Source organism: Triticum aestivum, chromosome 1D, assembly GCF_018294505.1.
Source record: "Triticum aestivum cultivar Chinese Spring chromosome 1D, IWGSC CS RefSeq v2.1, whole genome shotgun sequence".
Classification (NCBI taxonomy): Eukaryota; Viridiplantae; Streptophyta; class Magnoliopsida; order Poales; family Poaceae; genus Triticum; species Triticum aestivum.
This window is the reverse complement of record NC_057796.1, coordinates 45,534,261-45,550,573: the sequence shown is the minus strand read 5'-3', so window position 1 is coordinate 45,550,573 and position 16,313 is coordinate 45,534,261.

Below are 16,313 nucleotides of genomic sequence, written 5' to 3'. Positions count from 1 at the left end.
TATCCCCTTCGCCGCTGCCGTCACGCTCCCTTTTCCCCATCGCCGCCGCCACCTCTGCTCGCTACACCACAGCCACACGGCCATCCCCATCCAGATCCAACCTCCACTGCACGTCGACGAGGCGGCGGGCGGGCGGGGCGCGCCGGCGCGGCCCTCCGTGCGCGCGCACCAGCAGGCCCTCGAGGCGGCGCCGTCGGGGATCGTCCCCGGGCTCGACCTTGGCCGCCTCAACTCCTCCCACGCCGGCGGCTCACTCCGCAAGGTCGCTGCCGGACCCGCTGGATGAGGAGGACAGGGCCAAGTGCCCGCACTCCATCGTGCTCGCCGGCGACGAGTTCCGGGCCCGGGGGCGGACCGTGGAGCTGCCGTGCTTCCGTGCGGGCTCACGCTGGACCCCAAGATCGTGCAGCTCAGGGAGGGGGAGGAGCCTCTCATGGTCTCCTAGTTCATGATGGAGCTGCAGGTCGGCGGAGGAAGATTTGGCTGGTGAGATGGTAAGCTGGTGCTGCAGGATGGTTCGATGATTCAATTCGTGCTGGTGGGAGCGTGCCGTTGATGCTTTCCTGTCTGTTTTTTTGCTCAGGCGGGGCGCAAGGAGACGGCGCTCAACCTGGCCAAGTTCGTCGACAAGGGCGTCCAGGTCAAGCTCACCGGCGGCCGCCAAGGTTGATTCAATTTGCACAGCCCGAATCCCCTCGTTTTTCTTCTGTCCCTTCCCAGTGTTATGATAGATACATCGTCAGATCCACTAGAGGGCTCCCTATTTGTTTTGCTTTAGGCTCTGCCACCGTTGCAGTGTTTGGTGTCGAGAGATTCGTAGAGAATGCTGCGAACGTTACTAAAGCAACTTGTTAGCTAGCCTTTGTCTAATTTAGTTGGTGAGTTGTTGGCTGTTGTCATTCTAGTCAGCAAAACAAATGCCTCTGTGTGAGTTTATCTTGTCTAGATATATGTGCTAGGATACCTGTTACTACAGTGAGGAAACAGGTGGGGTGGGAAATAGAAGTTAAACCTGGATCATGGTAATTCATCATGTGTTAGCCTAATGCACGGGCTTTTTATCGCAAATCAGTTACAGGCTTGTGCTTGTTGGGGAACGTAGTAATTTCAAAAAAAATCCTACGCACACGCAAGATCATGGTGATGCATAGCAACGAGAGGGGAGAGTGTTGTCCACGTACCCTCGTAGACCGACAGCGGAAGCGTTATCACAACGCGGTTGATGTAGTCGTACGTCTTCACGATCCGACCGATCAAGTACCGAACGTACGGCACCTCCGAGTTCTACACACGTTCAGCTCAATGACGTCCCTCGAACTGCGATCCAACCGAGTGTTGAGGGAGAGTTTCGTCAGCACGACGGCGTGGTGACGATGATGATATTCCACCGACGCAGGGCTTCGCCTAAGCTCTGCAACGGTATTATCGAGGTGTAATATGGTGGAGGGGGGCACCGCACACGGCTAAGAGATCTCAAGGATCAATTGTTGTGTCTCTGGGGTGCCCCCTGCCCTCGTATATAATGGAGCAAGGGGAAGACAGCCGGCCAAGAGGAGAGGCGCGCCATAGGGGGGAGTCCTACTCCCACCGGGAGTAGGACTCCTCCTTTCCTTGTGGGAGTAGGAGAAGGGAAGGGGGAAGCAGAAAGAAGGAAGGGTGCGCCCCCTTCCCTAGTCCAATTCGGACCAGACCATGGGGAGGGGTGCGGCCACCTTTTGAGTCCTTTCTCTCCTTTCCCGTATGGCCCATTAAGGCCCAATACGAATTCCCGTAACTCTCCGGTACTCCGAAAAATACCCGAATCACTCGGAACCTTTCCGAAGTCCGAATATAGTCGTCCAATATATCGATTTTTACGTCTCGACCATTTTGAGACTCCTCGTCATATCCCCGATCTCATCCGGGACTCCAAACTCCTTCGGTACATCAAAACTCAATAAAACTGTCATCGTAACGTTAAGCGTGCGGACCCTACGGGTTCGAGAACTATGTAGACATGACCGAGACACGTCTCCGGTCAATAACCAATAGCGGGACCTGGATGCCCATATTGGCTCCCACATATTCTACGAAGATCTTTATCGGTCAGACCGCATAACAACATACGTTGTTCCCTTTGTCACCGATATGTTACTTGCCCGAGATTTGATCGTCGGTATCTCGATACCTAGTTCAATCTCGTTACCGGCAAGTCTCTTTACTCGTTCCGTAACACATCATCCCGCAACTAACTCATTAGTCACAATGCTTGCAAGGCTTATAGTGATGTGCATTACCGAGTGGGCCCAGAGATACCTCTCCGACAATTGGAGTGACAAATCCTAATCTCGAAATACGCCAACCCAACAAGTACCTTTGGAGACACCTGTAGAGCACCTTTATAATCACCCATTTACGTTGTGATGTTTGGTAGCACACAAAGTGTTCCTCCGGTAAACGGGAGTTGCATAATCTCATAGTCATAGGAACATGTATAAGTCATGAAGAAAGCAATAGCAACATACTAAACGATCGAGTGCTAAGCTAACGGAATGGGTCAAGTCAATCACGTCATTCTCCTAATGAGGTGATCTCGTTAATCAAATGACAACTTATGTATATGGTTAGGAAACATAACCATCTTTGATTAACGAGCTAGTCAAGTAGAGGCATACTAGTGACACTCTGTTTGTCTATGTATTCACACATGTATTATCTTTCCGGTTAATACAATTCTAGCATGAATAATAAACATTTATCATGATATAAGGAAATAAATAATAACTTTATTATTGCCTCTAGGGCATATTTCCTTCAGTCTCCCACTTGCACTAGAGTCAATAATCTAGTTCACATCGCCATGTGATTTAACATGAATAGTTCACATCACCATGTGATTAACACCCATAGTTCACATCGTCATGTGACCATCACCCAAAGGGTTTACTAGAGTCAGTAATCTAGTTCACATCGCTATGTGATTAACACCCAAAGAGTACTAAGGTGTGATCATGTTTTGCTTGTGAGATAATTTTAGTCAACGGGTCTGTCACATTCAGATCCGTAAGTATTTTGCAAATTTTGTCAAAACTTGCATCGACGTAACCTTTTACGACGAGCCTTTTGTCACTTCCATAATCGAGAAACATATCCTTATTCCAGTAAGGATAATTTTGACCGCTGTCCAGTGATCTACTCCTAGATCACTATTGTACTCCCTTGCCAAAATCAGTGTAGGGTATACAATAGATCTGGTACACAGCATGGCATACTTTATAGAACCTATGGCCGAGGCATAGGGAATGACTTTCATTCGTTTTCTATCTTCTGTCGTGGTCATGCGTTGAGTCTTTACTCAATTTCACACCTTGTAACACAGGCAAGAACTCTTTCTTTGACTGTTCTATTTTGAACTACTTCAAAATCTTGTTAAGGTATGTACTCATTGAAAAAACTTATCAAGCGTCTTGATCTATCTCTATAGATCTTGATGCTCAATATGTAAGCAGCTTCACCGAGGTCTTTCTTTGAAAAACTCCTTTATGCTTTGCAGAATAATTCTACATTATTTCCGATCAACAATATGTCACTTACATATACTTATCAGAAATGTTGTAGTGCTCCCACTCACTTTCTTGTAAATACAGGCTTCACCGCAAGTCTGTATAAAACTATATCCTTTGATCAACTTATCAAAGTGTATATTCCTACTCCGAGATGCTTGCACCAGTCCATAGATGGATCGCTGGAGCTTGCATATTTTGTTAGCACCTTTAGGATTGACAAAACCTTCTGGTTGCATCATATACAGCTCTTCTTTAATAAATCCATTAAGGAATGCAGTTTTGTTTATCCATTTGCCAGATTTCATAAAATGCGACAATTGCTAACATGGTTCGGACAGACTTAAGCATCGCTGCGAGCGAGAAAATCTCATCGTAGTCAACACCTTGAACTTTGTCAAAAACCTTTTTCCGACAAGTCTAGCTTTGTAGATAGTAACACTACTATCAGCGTCCGTCTTCCTCTTGAAGATCCATTTATTTTCTATGGCTTGCCGATCATCGGGCAAGTCAACCAAAGTCCACACTTTGTTCTCACACATGGATCCCATCTCAGATTTCATGGCCTCAAGCCATTTTGCGGAATCTAGGCTCACCATCGCTTCTTCACAGTTCGTAGGTTCGTCATGGTTTAGTAACATAACCTCCAGAACAGGATTACCGTACCACTCTGGTGCGGATCTTACTCTGGTTTACCTACGAGGTTTGGTAGTAACTTGATCTGAAGTTACATGATCATCATCATTAACTTCCTCACTAATTGGTGTAGGAGTCACAGGAACAGATTTCTATGATGAACTACTTTCCAATAAGGGAGCAGGTACAGTTACCTCATCAAGTTCTACTTTCCTCCCACTCACTTCCTTCGAGAGAAACTCCTTCTCTAGAAAGGATCCATACTAAGCAACGAATGTCTTGCCTTCGGATCTGCGATAGAAGGTGTACCCAACTGTCTCCTTTGGGTATCCTATGAAGACACATTTCTCCGATTTGGGTTTGAGCTTATCAGGATGAAACTTTTTCACATAAGCATCGCAACCCCAAAATTTTAAGAAACGACAACTTTGGTTTCTTGCTAAACCTCAGTTCATAAGATGTTGTCTCAACGGATTTAGATGGTACCCTATTTAACGTGAATGCAACTGTCTCTAATGCATAACCCCAAAACGATAGTGGTAGATCGGTAAGAGACATCATATATTGCACCATATCTAATAAAGTACGATTACGACGTTCGGACACACCATTATGCTGTGGTGTTCCAGGTGGCACGAATTTGTGAAACTATTCCACATTGTTTTAACTGAAGACCAAACTCGTAACTCAAATATTTGTCTCCGCGATCAAATCATAGAAACCTTATTTTCTCGTCACGATGATTTTCTACTTCACTCTGAAATTCTTTGAACTTTTCAAATGCTTCAGACTTATGTTTCATCAAGTAGATATACCCATATCTGCTCAAATCATCTGTGAAGGTCAGAAAATAATGATACCTGCTACAAGCCTCAATATTCATCGGACCACATACATCTGTATGTATGATTTCCAACAAATCCGTTGCTCTCTCCATAGTTCCGGAGAACGGCGTTTTAGTCATCTTGCCCATGAGGCATGGTTCGCAAGCATCAAGTGATTCATAATCAAGTGATTCCAAAATCCCATCAGTATGGAGTTTCTTCATGCGCTTTACACCAATATGACCTAAACGGCAGTGCCACAAATAAGTTGCACTATCATTATTAACTTTGCATCTTTTGGCTTCGATATTATGAATATGTGTATCACTATGATCGAGATCCAACAAACCATTTTCGTTGGTGTGTACGACCATGGAAGGTTTTATTCATGTAAACAGAACAACAATTGTTCTCTAATTTAAATGAATAACCGTATTGCAATAAACATGATCAAATCATACTCATGCTCAACGCAAACACCAAATAACACTTATTTAGTTTCAACACTAATCCCGAAAGTACAGGGAGTGTGCGATGATGATCATATCAATCTTGGAACTACTTCCAACACACATCGTCACCACGCCTTTTACTAGTCTCTGTTTATTCTGCAACTCCCGTTTTCGAGTTACTACTCTTTAGCAACTGAACCAGTATCAATTACCAAGGGGTTGCTATAAACACTAGTAAAGTACACATCAATAATCTGTATATCAAATATACCTTTGTTCACTTTTACTAGTCTATGTTTATTCTGCAACTCCCGTTTCGAGTTACTACTCTTAGCAACTGAACCAGTATCAATTACCGAGGGGTTGCTATAAACACTAGTAAAGTACACATCAATAATCTGTATATCAAATATACCTTTGTTCACTTTGCCATCCTTCTTATCCACCAAATAGTTGGGGTAGTTCCGCTTCTAGTGACCAGTCCCTTTGCAGTAGAAGCACTTAGTCTCAGGCTTAGGACCAGACTTAGGCTTCTTCACTTGAGCAGCAACTTGCTTGCCGTTCTTCTTGAAGATCCCCTTCTATCCCTTTGCCCTTTCCTTGAAACTAGTGGTCTCGTCAACCATCAACACTTGAAGTGGTCTCGTCAACCATCAACACTTGATGTTTTTCTTGATTTCTACCTTCGTCGATTTCAGCATCACGAAGAGCTCGGGAATTACTTTCGTCATCCCTTGCATACTATAGTTCATCACGAAGTTCTATTAACTTGGTGATGGTGACTAGAGAATTCTGTCAATCACTATTTTATCTGGAAGATAAACTCCCACTTGATTCAAGCGATTGTAGTACCCAGACAATCTGAGCACATGCTCACTAGTTGAGCGATTCTCCTCCATCTTTTAGCTATAGAACTTGTTGAAGACTTCATATCTCTCAACTCGGGTATTTGCTTGAAATATTAACTTCAACTCCTGGAACATCTCATATGGTCGTTCAAAACGTCTTTGAAGTCCCGATTCTAAGCCGGTAAGCATGGTGCACTAAACTATGAAGTAGTCATCATATTGAGCTAGCCAAACATTCATAACGTCTGCATCTGCTCCTGCAATTGGTCTGTCACCTAGCGGTGCATCAAGGACATAATTTTTCTGTGCAGCAATGAGGATAATCCTCAGATCACGGATCCAATCCGCATCTTTGCTACTAACATCTTTCAACATAATTTTTCTCTAGGAACATATCAAAAATAAACACAGGGAAGCAACAACGCGAGCTATTGATCTACAACATAATTTGCAAAATACTATCAGGACTAAGTTCATGATAAATTTAAGTTCAATTAATCATATTACTTAAGAACTCCCACTTAGATAGACATCCCTCTAATCCTCTAAGTGATCACGTGATCCATATCAACTAAACCATGTCCGATCATCACGTGAGATGGAGTAGTTTCAACGGTGAACATCACTATGTTGATCATATCTACTATATGATTCACGCTCGACCTTTCAGTCTCCGTGTTCCGAGGCCATATCTATTATATGCTAGGCTCGTCAAGTTTAACCTGAGTATTCTGCGTGTGCAACTGTTTTGCACCCGTTGTATTTGAACGTAGAGCCTATCACACCCGATCATCACGTGGTGTCTTAGCACGAAGAACTTTCGCAACGGTGCATACTCAGAGAGAACACTTATACTTTGATAATTTAGTGAAGGATCATCTTATAATGCTACCGTCAAACAAAGCAAGATAAGATGCATAAAGGATTAACATCACATGCAATCAATATAAGTGATATGATATGGCCATCATCATCTTGTGCTTGTGATCTCCATCTCCGAAGCACCGTGCTTGTGATCTCCATCTCCGAAGCACCGTCATGATCACCATCGTCACCGGCGCGACACCTTGATCTCCATCGTAGCATCGTTGTCGTCTCATCAATCTTATGCTTCTACGACTATCGCTACCGCTTAGTGATAAAGTAAAGCATTACATGGCGATTGCATTGCATACAATAAAACGACAACCATATGGCTCCTGCCAGTTGCCGATAACTCGGTTACAAAACATGATCATCTCATACAACAAATTATATCACATCATGTCTTGACCATATCACATCACAACATGCCCTGCAAAAACAAGTTAGACGTCCTCTACTTTGTTGTTGCAAGTTTTACGTGGCTGCTACGGGCTTAGCAAGAACCGTTCTTACCTACGCATCAAAACCACAACGATAGTTTGTCAAGTTGGTGCTGTTTTAACCTTCGCAAGGACCGGGCGTAGCCACACTCGGTTCAACTAAAGTGAGAGAGACAGACACCCGCCAGTCACCTTTAAGCAACGAGTGCTCGCAATGGTGAAACCAGTCTCGCGTAATGTCGGTCCGGGCCGCTTCATCTCACAATACCGCTGAACCAAAGTATGACATGTTGGTAAGCAGTATGACTTATATCGCCCACAACTCACTTGTGTTCTACTCGTGCATAGCATCAACGCATAAAACCAGGCTCGGATGCCACTGTTGGGGAACGTAGTAATTTCAAAAAATTTCCTACGCACACGCAAGATCATGGTGATGCATAGCAACTAGAGGGGAGAGTGTTGTCCACGTACCCTCGTAGACCAACAGCGGAAGCGTTATCACAACGCGGTTGATGTAGTCGTACGTCTTCACAATCCGACCGAACAAGTACCGAACGTACGGCACCTCCGAGTTCTACACACGTTCAGCTCAATGACGTCCCTCGAACTCCGATCCAGCCGAGTGTTGAGGGAGAGTTTCGTCAGCACGACGGCGTGGTGACGATGATGATATTCCACAGACGCAGGGCTTCGCCTAAGCTCTGCAACGGTATTATCGAGGTGTAATATGGTGGAGGGGGGCACCGCACACGGCTAAGAGATCTCAAGGATCAATTGTTGTGTCTCTGGGGTGCCCCCCTGCCCCCGTATATAAAGGAGCAAGGGGAAGGCAGCCGGCCAAGAGGAGAGGCGCGCCATAGGGGGGAGTCCTACTCCCACCGGGAGTAGGACTCCTCCTTTCCTTGTGGGAGTAGGAGAAGGGAAGGGGGAAGGAGAAAGAAGGAAGGGTGCGCCCCCTTCCCTAGTCCAATTCGGACCAGACCATGGGGAGGGGTGTGGCCACCTTTTGAGGCCTTTCTCTCCTTTCCCATATGGCCCATTAAGGCCCAATACGAATTCCCGTAACTCTCCGGTACTCCAAAAAATACCCGAATCACTCGGAACCTTTCCTAAGTCCGAATATAGTCGTCCAATATATCGATTTTTACATCTCGACCATTTCGAGACTCCTCGTCATATCCCCGATCTCATCCGGGACTCCGAACTCCTTCGGTACATCAAAACTCAATAAAACTGTCATCGTAACGTTAAGCGTGCGGACCCTACGGGTTCGAGAACTATGTAGACATGACCGAGACACGTCTCCGGTCAATAACCAATAGCGGGACCTGGATGCTCATATTGGCTCCCACATATTCTACGAAGATCTTTATCGGTCAGACCGCATAACAACATACGCTGTTCCCTTTGTCACCGATATGTTACTTGCCCGAGATTTGATCGTCGGTATCTCGATACCTAGTTCAATCTCGTTACCGGCAAGTCTCTTTACTCGTTCCGTAACACATCATCCCGCAACTAACTCATTAGTCACAATGCTTGCAAGGCTTATAGTGATGTGCATTACTGAGTGGGCCCAGAGATACCTCTCCGACAATTGGAGTGACAAATCCTAATCTCGAAATACGCCAACCCAACAAGTACCTTTGGAGACACCTGTAGAGCACCTTTATAATAACCCATTTACGTTGTGACGTTTGGTAGCACACAAAGTGTTCCTCCGGTAAACGGGAGTTGCATAATCTCATAGTCATAGGAACATGTATAAGTCATGAAGAAAGCAATAGCAACATACTAAACGATCGAGTGCTAAGCTAACGGAATGGGTCAAGTCAATCACGTCATTCTCCTAATGAGATGATATCGTTAATCAAATGACAACTTATGTCTATGGTTAGGAAACATAACCATCTTTGATTAACGAGCTAGTCAAGTAGAGGCATACTAGTGACACTCTGTTTGTCTATGTATTCACACATGTATTATGTTTCCGGTTAATACAATTCTAGCATGAATAATAAACATTTATCATGATATAAGGAAATAAATAATAACTTTATTATTGCCTCTAGGGCATATTTCCTTCAGTGCTTGCTTGCACCTCATTCTTGTTGGGCATGTTTGTCTATAGATTTTGATGTGTGTGCGTATGAGGCGTCTCTTACCTTAGTAGTTGAAAATTATTGAAGCTCCTATGGTGGCCAGGTCTATGAAACCCATGTACTCCCTTCGTTCATAAATATAAGATGTTCCAACTTATTTATGAACTAGATGTATATCGACACATTTTAGTGTTCACTCTGTATGTAGTCCATATTGAAATATCCAAAACATCTTAATTTGTGAACGGAGGTACTACCTGTTTATCTCCTGCTGTGTTCTTGCTAGCAGTCATATACTGACGTGGCATATGCATATTTGCAGTTACAGGAAATTTAAAGGGATATGACCTACTGCTGAACTTAGTGCTGGATGAAGCAGTCGAGTCTGAAAGAGTAGGCTTCCTTCCTTTGGATTTTACTGTCAATCTATTTTTCTAATGATTGATAGTTTCTACAGTTAGAGCTTAGGATGAGAGTTATGACTTATTTGTCAGCATAGAACATTTTGTTCTACTAAAATTTTGTCAAGGCTAACTTTGTACTAGAGCATTGCATGGAGTACTAGATTACGACAAATGCAGAGTTTATGTTTTCTTTAAAAAGCATGATCAATGTGGCTCTTGTGCATTTATAAAGAGATAATGTCCCTCCTTTCTTCTACAGTGTCGTGTGTAATAATCCTCATCTTGCAATTTCTAAAGTGGCGTTTATCTAATGCATGTACTTGTACTGTCTCTTTGGACTGCTACTTAGCTTGGTTTCCCCAAGTGAACGCAAGTCTTCATGCAGTCCTTTTGACATGAAAGAATAGTGTTACAAATCCTTCACGCTGCTATTGAATACTCCTGCTGCCACACAAGTTGAGTTTCAGTCTAGCTCATCTGAAGTTTCTCTGTATGCAGGAGGGCGAGCTGGAGGAGCTTGAGAAGGGTGTGGAGCCTGTGTGGGAGCGCTTGGTCCACTCACTCCAGTGCATCGTCGACAGGCTGAACGTCGTTGACCACATCAAGGCTGTCAAGGACTTGCCCGACCTCTGTGCCGCCGTCGAGGATGTCCAGGTAGTCTCTTCTTCTATCACGCCGCCCGTGATCTGGACGAGCGAAGCCGTTGATTCGTTAGCGCATCATCAGATGATGATGCTGTCTCTGTATTTCTTCTTGCTCCATGAATTAATCCTGATGAATGCTCCTTGTTTTGCACAAGCTGACAAGGACACTAGCTAGAGCGCACTGCCGCTCCTCTTCTTGCATCCAACATAATCTGAAATTCATTCAGTTCCACTGTGCGTAAACACTATAGTGTACAACTATCAACTTGTTTCACTATTCAGTTTGTCACCCATTCAGCTTACTTACTGGGGCATCTTTCTTGTAAGAGTTTACTTGATAGTAAAATATGTTAGAAGAATCTACCATGTCTCTGCAATGGATCATCAATCACTCTTTATACACTTGCAACTCAGTTTCTTTCATATAAGTTCTGCTGCCTTTCTTTAGGTTGAGCTACTGCCCTGTTAATTGCTTTAACAAACATTATCATTTGCCATATTGCTTTAACAAACATTATCATTTTTTCCGTTTCTCAAATACAAAATAGCTTGCTCATTCTAGTTGTGGCATCCCCACTGTTAATCTTTATGATGTTGTTCCTCACTAATATAATATTTACTGATTATTGGTAGTCACTAGTATTCACTGATAACTATGCCTCGTTTTGATTGTTCTATTGTTATTTATGCAAAAAGGCTAACATGTTTGAATTTATTTTGTTCCTGACCATTTTGTTTTATAACATGCAGATGGTGGCCTCTATTCATGTTTCCTCATGAGCTCCAAGATGAAGAAGTTGGAAGAAGCAATGCATGCTGGATCTAGGCATGCATGCATGCTCTAGTATCCCTGCTTCTGAACCTACCTAGGGAGGTGCAGGACTTTGTTGTAACGTTGATTTTTCTAGGAATTTTGCTGTACTGGTGATTTTGCTGAGAGTTTGGTGTATATTTACTTGCCACTATGTTTACTTGATATTTATTTTTGGATTGGAAAATATATTGGCATTGAATCTGGGCTAAATGTATATCTATGATGTGAATATTATTTGACTTGAAGAGGCACAACCCAAATCAAGAAGTGGATGAAATGTCTATTGGACCAAGTTTATTTGGGCTTTGAAAAGGCCATGGCCCAAAATATATTAGTGGGAACAAAGGCTGAAAATAAAAAAATGGATTGTAAAATGACCGTGGCCTAAAAAGGAAATGTCATGTGAAAGGCCATGACCTAGAAAATAAAAAGGCTGAATTACTGGGCCAGGCCCATGTAGCTAGCGAAAATTATCAGAAAAAATATATATATAAAGGCTGAATTGTTGGGCCTGGCCCATGTAAAACACCCAATTAGACCGGGCCGATTCTAATTTTTTACCTTTTCAATTGGTCGCAATTTTGCCACGTCAGATTGCCATGTCGGATCCGACGTGGCCTGGGCAGGGAGCTAGCGACCAAAACAGAAGGTCATGGAATCAACGACCTTTTGTTTTGGTCGTGGAATTCCACGACCTTCTCACAGAGAAGGTCGTTAATTTTAGTTTCCGACTGCCAGCTTTTGACCATCTGTTTTTGGTCAAAAAAGGTCGCAAATGAAAATCAATGACCTTTCAGGGACCAATAGTGAGGGTCACAAGTTGACATATTTCTTGTAGTGCATATGCAAACAATGCAAACATAACAACAATCTGCCAAAACAGTACAGCCTGTAAAGAATGCAAGATTCATCATACTTCCCTAACTCCAAACATTATGAAATTCTACCATACTGTAGAAAATTTATCAGAGCTTAATGTGCAAAAAGTTTCAACATTTTATCATATTCTGACTTTTCTAGGGAATTTTTGCAACAGCGGTAAACTTTCTGTTTTGAAACAACAACATGTATACTTGCAAAATAAGCATGGTAAAGGCTATCCTTGACATTTTTATTGAAAATAAAGATGCAAAACATTATTCTAAATAACATCAAGCAAATACTAGAAAAATAAAATGACGCTCCAAGCAAAACACATATCATGTGGTGAATAAAAATATAGCTCCAAGTAAAGTTACCGATGAACGAAGACGAAAGAGGGGATGCCATCCGGGGCATCCCCAAACTTAGGCTCTTGGTTATCCTTGAATATTACCTTGGGGTGCCTTGGGCATCCCCAATCTTAGGCTCTTCCCACTCCTTATTCCATAGTCCATCGAATCTTTACCCAAAACTTGAAAACTTCACAACACAAAACTCAACAGAAAACTCGTAAGCTCCGTTAGTATAAGAAAATAAATCACCACTTTTGGTACTATTGTGAACTCATTCTAAATTCATATTGGTGTAATATATACTGTATTCCAACTTCTATATGGTTCATACCCTCCGATACTTCTCATAGATTCGTCAAAATAAGCAAACAACACATAGAAAACAGAATCTGTCAAAAACAGAACATTCTGTAGTAATCTGTATCAAACGTATACTTCTGGACTCCAAAAATTCTGCCAAAATAGGACGACCTTGATAATTTGAATATTGATCTACTGCAATTGAAATCAGTATTTTATCACTTTCTGGTGATTTTTAACAATTGTTTTTGTGAGCAGAAAGTTCTGTCTTTTTCAGCAAGATCAAATAATTATCATCCAAGAAGATCCTATAGGTCTTATGATAACCCACAAGTATAGGGGATCACAACAGTTTTCGAGGGTAGAGTATTCAACCCAAATTTACTGATTCTACACAAGGGGAGCCAAAGAATATTCTCAAGTATTAGCAGCTCACTTGTCAATTCAACCACACCTGGATAACTTAGTATCGGCAACAAAGTATTTAGTAGCAAAGTAGTATGGAAGTAACGGTAACGGTAGCAAAGTAATATTTTTGGGTTTTGTAGTGATTTTAATAGTAGCAACAGAAAAGTAAATAAGCGAAGAACAATATGTGAAAAGCCCGTAGGCATTGGATCGGTGATGGAGAATTATGCCGGATGCGGTTCATCATGTAACAATCATAACATAGGGTGACACAGAACTAGCTCCAATTCATCAATGTAATGTAGGCATGTATTCCGAATATAGTCATACGTGCTTATGGAAAAGAACTTGCATGACATCTTTTGTCCTACCCTCCCGTGGCAGCGGGGTCCTAGCGGAAACTAACGGATATTAAGGCCTCCTTTTAATAGAGTACCGGACCAAAGCATTAACACATAGTGAATACATGAACTCCTCAAACTATGGTCATCACCGGGAGTGGTCCCGATTATTGTCACTTCAGGGTTGCCGGATCATAACACATAGTAGGTGACTATAGACTTGCAAGATAGGATCAAGAACTCACATATATTCATGAAAACATAATAGGTTCAGATCTGAAATCATGGCACTTGGGCCCTAGTGACAAGCATTAAGCATAACAAAGTCATAGCAACATCAATCTCAGAACATAGTGGATACTAGGGATCAAACCCTAACAAAACTGACACGATTACATGATAAATCTCATCCAACCCATCACCGTCCAGCAAGCCTACGATGGAATTACTCACGCACGGCGGTGAGCATCATGAAATTGGTGATGGAGGATGGTTGATGATGACGACGGCGACGGATTCCCCTGTCCGGAGCCCCGAACGGACTCCAGATCAGCCCTCCCGAGAGGTTTTAGGGCTTGGCGGTGGCTCCGTATCGTAAAACGCGATGAATCCTTCTCCCTGATTTTTTTCTCCCCGACCACGAATATATGGAGTTGGGGTTGAGGTCGGTGGAGCGTCAGGGGGCCCACGAGGCAGGGGGGCGCACCCAGGGGGGCAGGCGCGCCCCCACCCTCGTGGACAGGTGGAGGCCCCCCTGACGTGGATTCTTCTTCCAGTATTTTTAATATTTTCCAAAAATATGTTCCGTGGAGTTTCAGGTCATTCCGAGAACTTTTGTTTCTGCACATAAATAACACCATGGAAAGTCTGCTGAAAACAGCGTCAGTCTGGGTTAGTTCCATTCAAATCATGCAAGTTAGAGTCCAAAATAAGGGCAAAAGTGTTTGGAAAAGTAGATATGACGGAGACGTATCAACTCCCCCAAGCTTAGACCTTTGCTTGTCCTCAAGCAATTCAGTTGATAAACTGAAAGTGATAAAGAAAAACTTTTACAAACTCTGTTTGCTCTTGTTGTTGTAAATATGTAAAGCCAGCATTCAAGTTTTCAGCAAAGATTATGATTAACCATATTCACAATAACACTTAGGTCTCATGTTACTCATATCAATGGCATAATCAACTAGCGAGCAATAATAATAAATCTCGGATGACAACACTTTCTCAAAACAATCATAATATGATATAACAGGATGGTATCTCGCTAGCCCTCTCTTAGAGCGCAAATCATAAATGCAGAGCACCTTTAAAGATCAAGGACTGACTAGACATTGTAATTCATGGTAAAAGAGATCCAGTCATAGTCATACCCAATATAAATTAATAGTAATGGATGCAAATGACAGCTGTGCTCTCCAGCTGGTGCTTTTTAATAAGAGGGTGATGACTCAACATAAAAGTAAATAGATAGGCCCTTCGCAGAGGGAAGCAGGGATTTGTAGAGATGCCAGAGCTCGGTTTTAAAGCAGAGATAAATAGTATTTTGAGCGGCATACTTTCATTGTCAACATAACAACCAAGAGATGGCGATATCTTCCATGCTACACACATTATAGGCGGTTCCCAAACACAATGGTAAAGTTTATACTCCCCCTCCACCAACAAGCATCAATCCATGGCATGCTCGAAACAACGAGTGCCTCCAACTAACAACAGTCCCAGGGGGAGTTTTGTTTGCAATTATTTTGATTTGATTTGCATAAAGCATGGGTCTGGGCATCCCAGTGACCAGCCATTTTCTCGTGAGTGAGGAGCGGAGTCCACTCCTCTTGAGAATAACCCGCCTAGCATGGAAGATACGGACAGCCCTAGTTGATACATGAGCTATTCAAGCATACAAAACAGAATTTCATTTGAAGATTGAGTGCAAGCATGAGTGGGATATAATCCACCATGAACATAAATATCGTGAAGGCTATGTTGATTTGTTTCAACTACATGTGTGAACATGTGCCAAGTCGAGTCACTTAAATCATTCAAAGGAGGATACCACCCTATCATACCACATCACAACCATTTTAATACCATGTTGGCACGCAAGGTAAACCATTATAACTCATAGCTAATCAAGCATGGCACGAGCAACTATAATCTCTAATTGTCATTGCAAACATGTTTATCCATAATAGGCTGAATCAAGAATGATGAACTAATCATATTTACAAAAACAAGAGAGGCCGAGTTCATACCAGCTTATGTCATCTCAGTCAGTCCATCATATATCGTCATAATTGCCTTTCACTTGCACGACCGAACGATGTGAAAATAATAAGAGTGCACGTGCATTGGACTAAGCTGGAATCTGCGAGCATTCAATAAACAGGAGAAGACAAGGCAATATGGGCTCTTGGTTAAATCAACAATAACGCATATAAGAGCCACATCAACAATTTGATTATGGTCTTCTCCTATCGACCCCC